Here is a 12,592-nt window from a genome sequence, read left to right on the forward strand (position 1 = left end):
AGTCTTCCTTCCTACAGTATTGCAAATGTGGAAACTATAGCGAGACGGGATGTAGCTTGATCCAACCAGTATTTATAATTGCTTAGTACAGCACCTGAGGGATGGAACTCTGCACCTGATACAAACAAAGCTGTGGGACTGATTATGTCATCCCTTTAGAAATACTAAAAACTATAAATGCTATAATCATAGAAAAGCTTCCTGATCAACCTATAAATGTATACCTGCCGATACTTTAGTGTGCTAGGAATAAATATAGAATTGTTCCCATCATTGTAAAAGCAGGGAAATATTGCCACCCCTTGGTCGAATAACTTGCTGTACTACAAAAAACTTGAACTCATCAACTGTATATCCATGTTCCAATGTTTAATAAGCAGGGATTCTATTTTTTCAATCCAGATGCAGCTCTTGTCCTGGATTATCTGGGTTTTAATGGACAACTTAGTTTGACTGATATAAAGGTTCTGACAGGGGCAAATAATTGCATAAACTATCTGTGTTGTTTTACAGTCAAAGTGCCCTTGTATCTTATGTCAATTAGCCAATGTTGGATGTATACATTTCCTAATCTGCATCACATTTACACAAACCACACATTTGATACAGGGGAACTGACCTTGGTGACCTGTGTTATCTTCAATCCAAAAGTGGGGCGAAGTGTGCACTAATTTGTCTCATAAATTGAGACCTCAAGCACATGCAAAAATAGGTATATTTTGAAAGATTTCCAGGTTCTCTACAACAAAGGAGCAGATTACCCATGTGGGATAAATAAATAGTGGGTAGTAGTAATGTGGGTGGTGTTAGGGATATTGATGTATTGGGTGGGTTGTGGGGATAGGGGGTAGGGTTTGGGGTAGGATATGGGTCAATAGAGGTGCAAGAAGGGTTTGGATAGGTGTTGGTTGGGGACTTTTAATAGGTAAAGTGTACTATTGGCAATAGGGAGATATGGGGTAGCAAGTGGGGGTAGAAGAGTGGATGATAAGGGGCAAAGAAGGGGGTAATACAGAATGAGTTGCTTACAATTCTCTTTCTCATACAAACTTTATGTTTTCCTATTCTCTGGGTCATGGGGAGCACTGTCACAAAGTTGTACTTGTTATTTACTCACCAGCCATGCATAGAACTCATAAGGATATTTCATCCTGCACCTCTTATTCTTAGCTGTAAACATTGCACTTACCATTCAACAAGCATCCATAGAGTTGTGGTAGCATCCTGGCTCCAAACGTCTCGCTAACTAAGGCAATCCCAACAAAAGCCACCTAGACACTGAGCCTACTAGTGAGCCCCCAAAACTATCTAGCCATCATGTTTTAAAATACAGCTTTACAGAAACTATCGTATCCCAGGGAAACTTTCTCTGGCCTTGCCACCCCATAAAGGATATGGGTGTTCCACCATTAGGATCTTTTACCATTGCCTCCACCTCTCCCACTAATGCAATGCCCTTTAACTGCTTATTGATAGTGCACATCACACTTTGTTTAATGTCTTCGATTCTTCCACCTCCTGAATCAGTTCTAACAACAACTCTTTCCGTTAGCAACACTCCACAGATTCCTCGGTAACTCTACCCTGTGCCTCATGGGTGACATTTTCATAGATTTCTTGCTGATCTATCCCCTTCGGGGGAAGGAATTTGCCATTAGTCCTTACCAGTTTCATTCCCCTTGAACCTCCCACTTTTAGACAGTTCCCAGTGTTAGCCATTGCACTCAGTCTAACCTATAGTAGGGCCAAAGCTGCCCTACATTCATTACTGCCCAGAAAAAGTATATATAAAAGTGATTGCCACTGATTGTTTCACAATATTGCTATAAGGTATCACATTCCAATTGAGGTTAATCTGCATCTAAAAGAGAATTCCCTATTCCCCTCTGCTAGACATTAGGAAAATCTAGTAAGTGGGAGTCAGGTCAGGAGCAAGATGATAGATTACTTTATTCATCTCTAGCAGCTAGCTCTACTGCTCATGCTAATATCTCATAATTCTTTTCAGAGGAATGTTTTTTTTTTTAATGGAATATGGCAGCCTTCAGATGCTATCCTCTATAATGGCCTATTGATTTTTCCACATTTACCTAGTAAGCATAACTCCCCTCTGTGAATTCTTGTGAATGTGGCACAGGGAAGGGGATCATTGTACTGTGTATGACACTGTATATTGTACTTCAGGCTCACTCAGTGCACATTTAGGGCCCTCATGCTAGCTGCAGGTCACAACAATTAATAGATTGCAGGATCTTTCCTCTAGATCTACTTCCTGTTGGTAAAAATGCTACCCATCTCTTTGTCTAATGACAACTCTAGCAACACACCTTGTATTAGCCCTATCTAAGTCATCAGGAAATAGTGGGGTGGAAGAAAGTATCAAGGGCTAGACCTAGGTGGAAGGAAAGGCCTGTACTGGGTTCTAAGAACAGAGGGAGCAGATGGCAAATAAGGTAGGCCCTGTTGTACAGTGGCCTAGCAGGCAGCAGGATCCTGAACACATGTGAAGAATTTATTTATTGTGTATTTTGTGCATTTAGCTTATGCCTTTTCATTGGTAGCTCAAGGTGAGCTACATTCAGGTACAGTAAAAGAAATGGTAAGGGGAAAGAGAGGAGAGAAAAACGTCTCCTTCTTTCATTTCACCTAGTTTCATAACAGCCTAATCTCTTATCCACTCTTAATCACCTCTGAAAGAAGAGGGAATATGTAAGAACATCCCCAAACCCACTCAATTAGTAGAAAAATAAAATAATTTCCAAAAACACAATTTTTATTGACAGCACCATAAACAATGGAAAAGGTTATACACAGCACAAAAGCAAAAAGTAAATCAAGTGAAGTACAACATGTATAAGACTAAATGACTATCATTCTGTTATACAGTAGATGTCTGCAGACAGAATAATACATTATGGCTATAGCATGGCTTTAGACAGAAGTGGGAAGTGTGGCCTGACAGTCATGGACAGTAGAAAAGTGCAAAGATATAGTCCATCATATCTCAAAGTGAGTCAGGACAAAAGGGTGGGTGTAGCAAAAACAAAGTCCATCAGCTGATAATCCAAGAGAGTGAGGCAATGTGGAATCTACCTGATCTCAACAGGCAATTGTAGTATCACAGTGTGTTTCAGAAACTAAGGTCGAGTCTTGAAACTAAACAAAGAACATATATTAACATGTGTAGCTTACAAATAGATCAATTGATGTTATGCTTCCCTAGCTGTATGTGAATCTTCTGAAGTGAAGATTTGTTTCCACCCACCAAGATGACACTCCACTAAATTTAAGAATACTGCTCCTGAACACCCAATCTATCCATAACCAGACTAAGCTTTTACACAGCCTACTTATAGATTCCATGCCTCACAGAAACCTAGGCACAAGATGCTCTCAATATAACAATATATGTCTGCAAGGCTTCACTTTTGCCCACATACCTCACCAAACCAAAAGAGGTAGATGAGTAGCCATAATCTCCAGAAATTCATTAGATCTGGCACTCTCCTTTAAGTGAAATCTTGAATGAATCAGAACCATCCTTCTCCAAGCTGACATCTACCTTGAATATGTAAGCTCTGTACAACCTCTTACAACTAATATCAGAAGTCATTCTAAAACACCCTAGGACCCTAGTCCTTGGTAACTTTAACATCCACATTGATGAACTACACTACCACTTCCCACAGGAATTGTTAAATTCAATAGAGTCTCTTGGCCTAACCCAACTAATCAAGGAGCAAATCCATGCAGCATACCATACCACAATCTGATATTTACCCCATCACAACTATTACATGAATGTGCACTTGAAAATGTACAGACATCTAACTATCCTGGACTGACCACCAATTGGTGCTCTTTGGCATATGAGTATTCCCAACATGGAAATTCAAACCTGGTAGGTCTATAAAACTTGTCCACCCAACATCACACCTTGACCCAGGAAACCTTCTTATTCACCTTGCTTTAGCATGCAAATTGTTTTCTGTTTGGTAAAATTATGCTATATTTGCTGTAAACTGTCTTGACCTATTTGAGAAAAGCAATCTAACATGTCAATAGACCAAACTAAACTAAACCCCCCCTCTACTGACATCCTGGTAGTTAGATGGAACACTGATTTGAAAACAGCCATAGATAAGATCATTACATGGAAAACTATCACCATCAAAAATTCCAAACCAATTCCCTGGTTCACACAGGATCTGATGGAAATGAAAAGAATCAGAAGGAAACTAAAATGAAAATGGTGGAAATCAATGTCACAGTCTGACCAAAATTCATTCAGAGGACACCAGATTACTTAAATCAAAGCAGTCACTAAAGCTTAAAAAGCCTACTACATAAAAACAATCAACCAAGTAGAAAACTTACCAAGAATATTATTCTGGACCATTAACAAACAGTTTCTCTGTCCTCCTACATCCTTCCATTATAACTGAGACCCACTGCAACAAACTAGCCACATTTTTCAAAGATAAGTTCACACCCATCAGACTGAGCTGAAGAAGGCACCAACACAAAGCCCATCAAAAGCACAACAAACTCTACCATCACATTCTCTGACCATTTTCTTCTGTCAGCTATCAAGAGGAGATATTGATTCCCTGCTTACTACTCTTAATTTAACCACCTGCCCAGATGAGCCCTGCCCCTCCTGGCTAATCAAGCAAGCCAAACATGGACTACCTCACTGCATCCACACCATAACAAATACATGACATTGACTACCACTAAAAAGAGCAATAGTGAGACCCATGCTGAAGAAGCCAGACCTGAACAACTACCATCCATTTTCTAACCTTCTCTTCTTAAGTAAAAACATTGCTTTATATTACTACAACTTTCTGAACATCTGATCACTACAAATGTCTTAGACGCCCCCTACCAGTCAGGTTTAGATCACAATGCAGCACCAAAACTTTGACTGTCTCAAGCATGTAATTCATCCTTGCTCATCCTCCTAGACTTCTGGGCAGCATTCTAGAAAGTAAAACACAATCTTTTCATTACTTGACTACATGACCTAGGATGGGCCAATATTTACTTGGTTCTCATCCTTTCTCTAAGACTATCCAGGAAAGAGAATTAAGCATCATAGTGGATAATACATTGAAATTGTCAGCTCAGTGTGCTGCAGCGGTCAAAAAAGCAAACAGAATGTTGGGAATTATTAGGAAGGGAATGGTTAATAAAATGGTGGATGTCATAATGCCTCTGTATTGCTCCATGGCAAGACTGTATCTTGAATACTGTTTGCAGTTCTCGTCACCGCATCTCAAAAAGGATACAGCTGTACTGGAGAAAGTGCAGAGAAAGGTGACCAAAATGATAAGGGGCATGGAACGGCTGCCCTATGAGGAAAGGCTAAACAAGTTAGGGCTTTTCAGTTTGGAGAAGAGACAACTGAGGGGGGATATGATAGAGGTCTACAAAATCATGAAAGGACTAATGCAAATCGGTTATTTAATCTCTCAGATAATAGATGGACCAGGGGGCACTCCATGAAGTTAGCAAGTAGCTCATTTAAAACAAATAAGAGATAATTATTTTCCACTCTGCGCATAGTTAAGCTCTGGAATTCATTGCCAGAGGATGTGGTTACAGCAATTAGTGTAACTGGATTTAAAAAAAAAGTTTGGATAGGTTCCTAGAGGAAAAATCTATAAACTGCTATTACGGTAATTAATAAGCAATAGTAGCTTGTGATTTATCTAATGTTTGGGTACTTGCCAGATACTTGTGACTTGGATTGGCCACTGTTGGAAACAGGATACTGGGCTTGATGGACCCTTGGTCTGACCCAGTATAGCATATCTTATGTTATGTTAGATCTTATATTATGTTACCAAACTCAACCAGTCTCCCTGGGAACAGCTTTTTGCAACCCCCATGCAATATCCTGTGGAGTACAGCAAAGTTCCATTCTTTTCCCACCCTATTCAATATCTACCTCGATCCCCAGGCAAACTGATTAGGGACTGCCACCTATGCAGATGACATCTGACTACTGATCCCACCCACAAACCAGGTTCAAATCATCACATATATCACCCTAGCGACTACACCAAAACAAATTGAGCCTGATTCCCTAAAAAACAGAGATGTTATGGAATGGCAACCCAGTTACCCTCTCCCAAAAGTGACCCTTGTGGAAACAATGCTAACCCTCAGCTCTCAGGTTCAGAGTCCAGGCAGTATACTAGTAGACTCCCAACTTACCACCAATGCTCAAGTCACCGCAGTAACCAAAATGATTCCCTTCCATCTCTGCCCACTACTGGACAACACCAATATTGTAGCTGCTATCCAGGTCCAGGGCTGGGAATAGGAGGGGCAAAGGGGTGGCTGCCTCAAGGGGATGTCATCAGCAGGGCTGCTTATACTTATGGGAATAACAAAGGGCCCTTTGTGTGAGCACACAGGGATTGCCATGTTTGCCCCAGAAGACAACAGAAAGGTTGAAGCTCCATCCATAAGGTCCTTCGGGAAAAGATAAAGATAATTCTTGTAGTGCTAGCGACTGTCAATCATTTCAGTCTCTGATTTCACTGGTAGGAGAACTATGTTTCTTAACTGTTAATGTGCTTATCTTTTTATTGTTAAATGTATTAGTGTTGTTTTATTATGATGTTTTAAATATTTTGTTGTAAACTGCTTTGGGTTGAACTTTGTTCAAGGAAGGCAATATACAGGGCTTAATTTCTAGACAAAAAGCAAGTAGAACTGTGAAGTGGGTCGGGAGGGGAGGCAGAATGGAGGAAGCAGGGCCAGGATTGGTGTGAGGGAGAAGAGCCAAGTCCTGGGCCAGGTGTGACCTCTCTTCTATACATATATGTACATGCAAACACACCAAACAGCAGCAGAAGCAATGGGGCTTATAGGCTTTCACCTCCTGTCTTTTTGAACTTGGTCATTCTACCTCATGGCCTTCTCAATTGTGCTAGCAAACTGAACAAACATTAAGGCCATGTAGCTGCTCCTGTCTCAGGGTGAGCAACTCCAACACTCTCTGCTCTGCTTCTTCTGGGGCCTAGGAGGCCAGAAATCATCCAAGCCACCAGAGCTACAGGGGAACCTAATCCAATTTCCACCCCTGGCTCTATTCTGCCTCTTTGAGTACTGGAACAAAGATGGCAGGAGGCCATTCTGGGTTATTCTGCCAGAAATTAATCCCTGTGTAACACAAAAAGAGGTTGAATTAGCACAAGTTTGAAACTTCTGAGCTGTAGTGCTAATCATTAAGGCTAGCATTGAATCCTTGATGACTGGCACTGCTGCTTTGAGAATCAAATATGTGCTAATCCAGCCTCTGCAGTGTCTGTTTCAGTAACACCCCTTCCCCTCCTGTTCCCCTTGGAACAAGAGAGAAGAGGACAGTTTAGAGATTTGTGCAATGTTCTCTCAACCTAGCCTGATAATACCCAGGTAGAGAGTCCATCAAGTTAGGTTGAGAGAACATTGCACAAATTTAATCTTTGGGTGAGTTTCCTCACTCCGAAGGTCATCAAATCTTCACAAGAGTGCATTGTTCTGTTTGGATGTTGCACTCTGAATGTCAAAGTGGCCCCTAACCCCTACACTAATACCTAAACCTCACCTCAAGTAGCTAGATGGGCCTCATATAGAGGTATAAATACCTACCTAGTATGAGGGCTTATAGCTAGGTGCTCTCTCTCTCTCTCTCTCTCTCTCTCTCTCTCTCTCTCTCTCTCTCTCTCTCTCTCTCTCTCTCTCTCTCTCTCAATACTGAAAACACTATTTGTGAAAACATTGGAAAGTGTGATAAAGCCATATCGCACAGCTTAACGCAAATGAAAAATGTGTAGTTAAAAGCTGTATGATATGGCTTTGCAAATTGTGAAGCTGGCCCACTTGGCCAGATATCCCACCCCAAACTCCTCCCCTTTTCCTAATTTGCATCACACTATGCGTTATGGTGTTTTCGCATGTGATAAAGGCATTTTTGCATGCAAAATCGCCATATAGCACTTTGATAAATGACCCCCTTAGATTGTGAGCCCTCTGGGAATAGGGAAGACAACTGTACCTGAATGTAATCCACTTTGAAGTAGCTGAAAGACAGATTATAAACCAAAAATATATAAAGATAAAAAACCTATTGCAATTAGTATTCTTTTTATTTACCATTAAAGATTGATGAGTGAACTGATTGTGCCAGGATTTGAAAATATGAAACAAAAATGTTCATACATACAGTATATTACAGACAGATGTCTTAGGCAGCACATCTGCTGTGAGAACCAAGCTGCAGCAGTAGTTCCCATCTTTTTTATGTTGTGCACACCCAGGACTGAGTTCACTTGTCATGCACACTATCACCTTTCCTCCCACCCCTCACCCACCCTCACTTCCTGGCAATATCATCTTCTTGCTCCTCTCCTCTCACCCCTTGACATCATCAACATCCCATCCCATCCTCCTCCCCAGCACCTGGCATCATCACCTTCCCTCTTCCTTATCCCCTAGCATCATCACTTCCCTCCTCAACTCCCCAGCATCATCACTTTCTCTTCCTCCACTAACCCCCTAGCATCAGCATTTTCCATTACCTCCCCTCCACCCTGGCATCACCAACTTCCTTTCCCTCCCTTCTCCACTCCCTGACATCACCACTTTCCCTTCCCTCCCTTTGACAGCACCAGTGGAGTGCCTCAGGGATCTATACTTGGACCGTTGCTTTTCAAAATATTTCTAAATGATCTGGAAAAGGAAATGATGAGTGGGGTGATTAAATTTGCAGCTATCATAAATTTATTCAGAGTAGTTAAATCACATGTGGATTGTGACAAATTGCAAGAGGACCTTTTAGACTGGAAAATTGGGCATCCAAATGGCAGATGAAATTTAATGTGGACAAGTGCAAGGTGATGCATATAGGGAATAATAACCCATGCTATAGTTACATGAAGTTAGGTTCCATATTAGGTGTTACCACCCAGGAAAGAGATCTAGGAATCGTCGGCTCAGTGTGCTGCAGCAGTCAAAAAAGCAAACAGAATGTTAGGAATTGTTAGGAAGGCAATGGTGAATAAAACGAAGGATATCATAATGCCTCTATATCTCTCCATGGTGAGACTGAATTTTGAGTACTCTGTACAATTTTGGTCACCACATCTTAAAAAAGATATAGTTGTACTGAAGAAAGTACAGAGAAGGGCAACCAAAATGATAAAGGGGATGGAACAGCTCCCCTATGAGGAAAGGCTAAAGAGGTTAGGGCTGTTCAGCATGGAGAAGAGATGGCTGAGGGGGGATATAATACAGATCTATAAAATCATGAGATGACTAGGACGGATAAATGTAAACCAGTTATTTACACTTTCAGCTAATAAAAGGACTAGAGGGCACTCCATGAAGCTAGCAAGTAGCATATATAAAACAAATAGGAGAAAATACTTTTTTAATCAAGGGCACAATTAAGCTCTGCATTTCATTGCTGGAAGATGTGGTTAGGGCAGTTAGTGTAGTTTGGTTTATAAGTTCCTGGAGGAGAAGTCCATAAACTGCTTAGTCAACTTGACATAGGGTTAGCCACTGCTATTACTGGCATTAGTAGCATGGGATTTATTTAATGTTTGGGTACTTGCCAGGTACTTGTAAACTGGACTGGCCACTGGATACTGGGTTGGATAGAACCTCGGTCTGACCCAGTATGGCAACTTCTTATGTTTCCTCACCCCCTGACATTACCAACTTTTCCTCTCCCCAGGATTTTCTCCATCAGGTGAGCAGCGCTCCTTACACAGAGATCCACCTGCTGCTGCTGATTGTTTCCTCCTCTATGGAAGTCTGACTGAAATCAAAACCATGTGGAATCCTGTAGTCTCGTGAGACCCGCTGGTCCCCATAGTTCTGACTTCAGCAGGAAGTTCTGCAGAGGAGGAGCTGATAGCAGCAGGCAAGGAGCACTGCTTGCTGACTCCTCCTGCTGGCGAGAGGTCATATGCAGGGCTTGTGGGAGGTGGGAGAGAAAATTCTGAGGCAGGCCTGAGGTTGCCCTGCAGCACACTAGTGTGCCATGACAGACAGGTTGGGAGCCTCTGGGTAAGAGGGCAAAAAATAGGAAATGAGATGAAGGCTTGGATATAATTTGCATAGAACTGATTTTGTTTGCAAAGCTAGGCAAAAAAAATAAGACAGCCCAATAAGCAGTTATAGAATGAAGAAAGTAAGGTCTTCAGGGCTTAAGCTTTGAGGAACTCAACCTGAGAGTGACAAAAGAGTATAGAAAGAACGGTTTCACGACATGCTAAACCAACTGTAAATACATACAGTACCTGAATGTAATCCGCTTTGAAGAGTCTGAAAGGTAGAAAATAAAGAAATAAAGTCTGGAAGCAAGAAGAAAGAGTGACAAGTTGTGTGGTGCTTCCCCAAACAGGCCACTCCCATACTGATGAATGTAAGTAAACCAAGGCACGGCTGGGCTGATTCCCAGTAGAACTCCATGCAGGAAGCTGATGCATGTGAAGCACAAACACCTGAGAAAGGGGCTCATTGAAATGTTTTGGAGCTGAGGGGACCAAGTAATAGGCGGAATAAAAACTATTGAATAAATAAATAAACATGAGGCACACGCTTTGTAATCCAAAAAAATGTAAAAAGAGAAAATGTTTCAAGATATAAAAAGAGTGTTCTAGGAATAAGATCAAAAGAGTAATCAGCCAAGTCAAGACATGGGTAAGCTAAACGTTTGAAGAATTAAGCTTGTGCTGCTGTTTTGAAATGACATTCCCAAAGACTGCTCCAATTGCTAATGAACTGTAGAGAAAATGCACCTGGGTTATTAATTTGCTCACATCCTAGAATGGCATTCTTCCTTTTTTTTTTTTTTTTACACAGAGAGCAGTGACAACAAATGACAGCCCAGTAATCACTTTTTAATAAATACTAATGTTTTATATCAAATCTCATAGAAAAGTCAGATTTTGTGAATAAGGTAATGAGTCATATGAATCCCTATTCTAGAACCTGCCATGTTATTACATTACTATAATTTTTGCTTTTTCATACTCTCATTAAAAGCTACAACCTCTAATACTTTGGAGGTTAAAAATAGCATTCACCTGTTTTACCTAAGAGCCTTATTCAATAAAGATTTCTCCATGAGCACTGAATTGGAAAAATGTCTTTTTTTAGTTTGAAAATATTTATTAATTTTCTTCAAGCCAAATTTAAACACTAACAGTTAAACAGAACAACTACTTGAGAACCAAGAAGCTAATTATTGACATTTGCACAATCAGCTAAAAAAAGAGGTGAATGCCATATAGGGAAATAAGGCCTGAACGGACAGGCACAGCAGTCGAGGACAGAGTCAATCCCACGTAGGGACATAATTCCTGGACAAACAGGCACAGCAATCGAGGTCAAACACTTGTAGGAATATAATGCCTGGACAGCCAGGCACAACAATCAAGGACAGGGTCAATCCCACATATGGACATAAGGCCTAGATGGGCAGGCACAGCAGTCGAGGACAGAGTCAATCCCACGTAGGGACAAAGGCCTGGACGGGCAGGCACAGCATTTGAGGACAGAGTCAATATCACGTAGGGACATAAGGCCTGGATGGACAGGCACAGCAATCGAGTTCAAACCCTTGTAGGGTCATAAGGCCTGGACATACAGGCACAGCAATAGAGGACAGAGGTGAATCCCACATACGGACATAAGGCCTGGATGGACAGGCACAGCAATTGAGGTCAAACTCTTGTAGGAACATAAGGCCTGGATGGACAGGCACAGCAATTGAAGTCAAATACTTGTAGGAACATAAGGCCTGGATGGACAGGCAGAGAAATTGAGGTCAAACCCTTGTAGGGACATAAGGCCTGGATGGACAGGCAGCAGTCGAGGACAGAGATGTATCCCAGATAGGAACATAAGGCTTGGACGGACAGGCACAGCAATACAGGACCGTGTCAATCCCACCTAGGGACATAAGGCCTGGATGGTCAGGCACAGCAGTCGAGGACAGAGTCAGTCCAACGTAGAGACATAAGGCCTGGATGGACAGGTACAACAATCGAGGACAGAGTCAATCCCCCCTAGGGACAAAAATCCTAGACGGACAGGCACAGCAATTTTTTTTTAATGTCTTTATATTCCTTTTTTCACACTTTTGCAGCACTTCATAGTGGATTATACTCAGGTACTGTAGGTATTTCCCTATCCCCAGATGGCTTACAATCTAAGTCAAACCCTTATAGGCACATAAGGCCTGGACGGACAGGCACAGCAGTCGAGGACAGAGGTGAATCCCACATAGGGACAAAGGCCTGGACGGGCAGGCACAGCAATATAGGACAAAGTCAATCCCACCTAGGGACATAAGGCCTAGATGAACAGGCACAGCATTCGAGGACAGAGTCAATATCACGTAGGGACATAAGGCCTGGATGGACAGGCACAGCAATCGAGTTCAAACCCTTGTAGGGTCATAAGGCCTGGACATACAGGCACAGCAATAGAGGACAATCCCACATACGGACATAAGGCCTGGATGGACAGGCACAGCAATTGAGGTCAAACTCTTGTAGGAACATAAGGCCTGGATGGACAG

This window comes from Rhinatrema bivittatum, chromosome 2, assembly GCF_901001135.1.
Source record: "Rhinatrema bivittatum chromosome 2, aRhiBiv1.1, whole genome shotgun sequence".
Taxonomy (NCBI): Eukaryota; Metazoa; Chordata; class Amphibia; order Gymnophiona; family Rhinatrematidae; genus Rhinatrema; species Rhinatrema bivittatum.